At 42.7% G+C, this 5,000-nt stretch overlaps 1 long non-coding RNA gene across 2 annotated transcripts in view; it reads right to left on the bottom strand.

Moving 5' to 3' along the window:
• Positions 1 to 5,000, bottom strand: part of LOC310706055 — a 542,773-nt gene that overhangs the window by 489,964 nt on the left and 47,809 nt on the right. The gene's annotated exons all lie outside the window — the stretch shown is intronic.

The following is a 5,000-nucleotide window of genomic DNA, read 5'->3' as shown; positions in this document are numbered from 1 at the left end:
TGTGACACACGGAGCGGAGCAGGAAAGAGACAGGGGAAGGAGTTCGGGGGAGAACGTCCTGGCGGAAGAGGCGGAGAGTAGTACAGGGAGTAGTGTAGGTGTCAAAAGGAAGGTCAGGGGTAGCGAGCGCGCGCCAAGTTCAAATGTGGAGGCGCGCGGAAATGGAGAGAGCCCGGAGGAGGAGCCTGGCCCCAAAGCACGAAGGAGGGGGGAACAGGCATCTGAGGAATCCGCTTCAGGAGAGAGCAGGAGGGCAGGAACCCAGGGGGGCAGAAAGACCCTGCGGAAAAGGAAAGACAGGAAGAGGTGGTCTAGCACAAGCCTCTTAAGTTGGTGTAGAGGCGGGAGCGAGTCAGAGGGGACTTCAAATGTCTGACGTTTGAGACGCAGGGCTGCACGCCTCGGTTGTGGAACCAATAATGAACTGCAATAAACATCCTTGTATATAAGAAGAGCTTGGCGTTGGTCTTTTGTGAGCTGAGACCTGAGGCAGCCACTGACAGTTAGGTTTAGGGTTAGGGTTAGGGTTAGGGTTAGGGTTAGGGTTAGGGTTAGGGTTAGGGTTATTTGTTAGGACTGGGGTTAATGTTAGGGTTAGGATTGGGGTGAGGGTTAGGGTTAGGTTTAGGTTTAGGGTTAGGGTTAGGGTTAGGGTTAGGGTTACAGTTAGGGTTAGGGTTACAGTTAGGGTTAGGGTTAGGGTTAGGGTTAGGGTTAGGGTTAGAGTTATTTGTTAGGACTGGGGTTAATGTTAGGGTTAGGATTGGGGTTAGGGTTAGGTTTAGGGTTAGGGTTAGGGTTGGGGTTGGGGTTAGGGTTAAGCTTAGGGTTAGGGTTAGGGTTAGGGTTAGGGTTAGGGTTTCGGTTAGGGTTAGCATTTCGCTTAGGGTTAGGGTTAGGGTTACCGTTTTTGTTAGATTTAGGGTTAGGGTTAGGGTTCGGGTTAGGGTTAGGTTTATGACTGGGGTTAGGGTTTGGGTTAGGGTTAGGGTTTCGGTTAGGGTTATTGACAGCGTTTCGCTTAGGGTTAGGGTTAGGGTTAGGGTTAGGGTTAGGGTTAGGGTTAGGGTTAGGGTTAGGGTTAGGGTTTGGGTTAGGGTTAGGGTTCGGGTTCCGGTTCGGGTTCGGGTTCCGGTTCGGGTTAGGGATAGGGTTAGGGGACTTCCGCGTTAGCGTGAACAGCTAATGGCGGATTCCCTCCGAGCTCCGGAGGGAATCGGCTCCGCTGGGGACGGGTCTTGCCGCGACGGCGACGCGGAGACCCTCAAAAACCGCAGGCGCGGATGCCTGCGGACCTGGTGACTCGGTGGGCACCTTAAACGAAGAGCCTTTTTAAATGCTTCGGAAAGGGTACGGAGAGTGGCGCGGTGCTGGGAGTAGACCGCTACTCCAGTGGAGCGAAGCCGCGCGCCATGGCTGCAGAGCGCTGACTTTTTTCCCTGAATTTGGCTGGAAAAGAAACAACCCGTGAGTAAACTGGAATTGGGACTTTAAAATATCTACTTGTGAATTCGGTACGACCGGGGGGGGTGTTAAAGGGAAGTCCGCACCCCCCCCTTTTGCAGACGATCTAAAGCAACAATAGAAGAACTAAGCTGGAGAGCCTACCCTTTGTGGGGTGAGTTAAAAAAGACATTAACTTCCAAGATTTGGAGAAAAGAAATTTTGAGCTGGAGTGAAAGAGTGGAATTTTAGAAGTTTTTTTCCTGTTGTTTATAACCCCCCCTCCCGGGCCCGGGAGCGTCCTGTGTTTGAGTTTATGGAAGAGGAATACGGAGTTTTTTTTTTTTCAAATATTTTTATTAAAGGTTTTTCCTTATAATCTCCAAACATTCAATCTGCACATCACATAGTTCGCTTATTGGACCTCCCACAATTCCCCTAGTAATCTTCCGTGATTATTTCTCTACCTACGCATTTCTTAATTATTATATCACCTTTAAATAAATTTGCTATCTACATTTTCTTTCTTGCAATATTTCCGATTTGTTTCACAAAGCTTCTTTAAAACACACCAGCGTTGTATGATCCTCACACAGAGTTTCCAAATACACCCTAAATTTCCCCCAGTCCTCCAAAAACTTATGGTCTTTTTGATATCTGATCTTTCCCGTTAGTTTGTCCAGTTCCGCATAATCCATTAACTTTGCTCTCCATTCCTCCAAAGTCGGTGTCTCTTCTTGTTTCCATCTTTGGGCCAGCAGGGTTCTCGCTGCCGTTATTGCATATTGGAAAAGTTTTTTGTCCCTCTTATTTATTGCATTTCTAGTTATTCCCAGCAAAAAAGACTCTGGTCTCTTTACAAAGTTATACTTCAGTATTTTCTTTAACTCACTATATATTATTTCCCAAAACCCCTTTACCTTTTTACATTCCCACCACATGTGCATAAATGTGCCCTCCTTCTCTTTGCACTTCCAGCATTTATTACAAGTTTTGTACATTTTTGCAAGCCTCACCGGTGTCATATACCATCTATACACCATCTTCATGGTGTTTTCTTTCAACGTGATACATGCCGTGAAGTTCAGATTTTCAACCCATATTTTTTGCCATTCCTCTAACTCTATACTATACCCCAGATCCCTTGCCCAGTGAATCATCACCTCTTTCACCTCTTCATCCATCGTTTGCCATTCCAGTAAAATTTTGTACATTTTAGATATTATCTTGTAATCATTATTAATAATTTCTATTTGAAATTTCGAGTCTTTTTCATTATATCTTCTCTCTTTTATCTCCTTTTTAAACATATCACTTATCTGAAGGTGTTGCAACCAAACATTGACGTGTTCTTTTACTTGCTCATATGGTTTTATTTTCCATTTATCCCCTTCTTTCATAACCAGATCCCCATACGTTGCCCAATTACTCTCCATATTAATTTTCTTAATTGCCATGGCCTCTACTGGAGAGAGCCAATGTGGGACCCCCCTTTCTAATATATTTTTATATCTATCCCATACTTCAATTAGAGGTTTCCGGAAAATATGATTTCCAAATGATTTGTGGCCCTTTTTTTTCTCTTTCCATAAATACACGTGCCACCCGAATCTATTATCAAATCCTTCCAAGTCCAATAGTTTTGTGTCTTTCAGTTTTATCCATTCTTTCACCCAGCAAAGACATGATGCCTCATAATACAACCTCAAGTCTGGCAGGGCAAATCCTCCTCTTTCCTTTGCATCCGTCAACAATTTATATTTAATTCTTGGTTTTTTGCCCTGCCAGATATATCTTGATATCAATCTTTGCCATTCCTTAAAGATCTTTACTCCTCTTACTACTGGGATCATCTGAAATAAAAATATCATTTTTGGCAACACGTTCATTTTGATCATTGCTATTCTGCCCCAAAAGGATAGTTTTAGCCTTCCCCAACTCTCCAGGTCTTTCTTGATTCCATGCCATACCGGTACATAATTATTTTGAAATAGGTCGATATTTTTAGTTGTTATCCAAATGCCCAAATATTTAACCTTTTTAACAATTTCGATACCTATTTGTTGTTGTAACCTCTCCCGCATTGTTGGGTCCATATTTTTTGTTAAGATCTTTGTCTTTCCCCTATTTAACATAAACCCAGCCACCTCACCAAATTTTTCAATTTCCTCTATCACCTCGGTTGCATTATCTATCGGGTCCTCCACCATTATAACCAAGTCGTCCGCAAAAGCTCTGATTTTGTATTCATTACGGCCCAGCCTCACCCCCCTAATCTTTTTATTTTCTCTAATTGAATTCAGGAGAATCTCCAGAACCATGATGAACAGCAATGGCGAGAGTGGGCATCCCTGTCTAGTACCTTTGGATATTTTAATTTCTTCTGTTATCACGTTGTTTACTAACAGTTTTGCCCTTTGTTCCGTATATATTGCCCTTATTCCATTAAAGAGCTCATTCCCCATCTCCATGTATTCCATATTTTTTAACATAAAGTCCCATGATATATAGAGGAATACGGAGTTTGACAGCTGTCAAAGCTGTCAAACGGACAGTTTAAAGCTGAAAAATTGCTATCTAAGATCCCTCTGGATTAAAATGAGTTACAATTGAACTAAAATTGTTGGACACAAAGAAACAACAACAAGTTAGAGGTTTGTTGGAGAAAGATTACTAAGTAACCAGATTCCCTCTAGGGGGAATTCTGTGACATTACAATGGCTGTGGATGGAAAGTTACTAGTGGAAATTGAAAGAATGTTTTGTTTGGTGGGAATCTTACAAGAGCAGAGTCTGGCTATGAATAAACAACTCATGACCTTGACCTCTGGAATAAGCAGCTCTGCTGAATGTACTGAGGACCTGAATGAGAAAGAATCTGCAGCTGAATCGGAAATGATAACTCAAGAAGTGGAGGAGACTAAACAAGGAAAAGAGAAAGCAAAGATGGAAAGTACCAACCAGAAGCTTACATTAGTGGAGTATAAGCAAGGAGACTTTTGGATTACACTGATTACAAATCTACGAAAGATGCAAAAGACGAAGAAGGAGGCCCCTGGAGTATATGGAATACAGGATTTTAAAATAAAGAAGAAATATGATTGGGGCCCCCACTCTGACTCTGAAGATGCATGGCCTGTGGAACTTTTGCAGCAGTTGTCTTTAAATGCCCTTGTGGGAAGAGAACCTGGTTTGGTGGGGATAGAGCTCCTTCGAGATTCGACGACCAACATAAAGGACTACCAACAAGACCGGCGGAGAGGGACTGAAAGAGACTTGAAAGCCTCGGATGTGAGGAATCCAGGCTAAGAACTGTTATTTTGGGCATATATTGGGGAAGGGACGAAAACCGGGGATGGGAGGGAGGGAAGAATAGAACTTTAAAAACACTCATGACTTTTGGGTTTAGTTAATATGACTTTTATTTAAGACAAAAGGGGAACTCGATGGAAGGGAATTGGAATCCAACTTAGAAAAAACTTATTTTCTATAAAAGATGTAATATCAAGATGGTAAAGAGGAGAAATAATAATTTGCTGACACAATTATGGGAATTGG

The sequence above is a fragment of the Podarcis liolepis genome (genome assembly GCF_965112155.1).
Source record: "Podarcis liolepis genome assembly, chromosome: 4".
NCBI classification, from domain to species: domain Eukaryota; kingdom Metazoa; phylum Chordata; class Lepidosauria; order Squamata; family Lacertidae; genus Podarcis; species Podarcis liolepis.
This window is presented reverse-complemented; position numbering and strand designations above follow the sequence as displayed.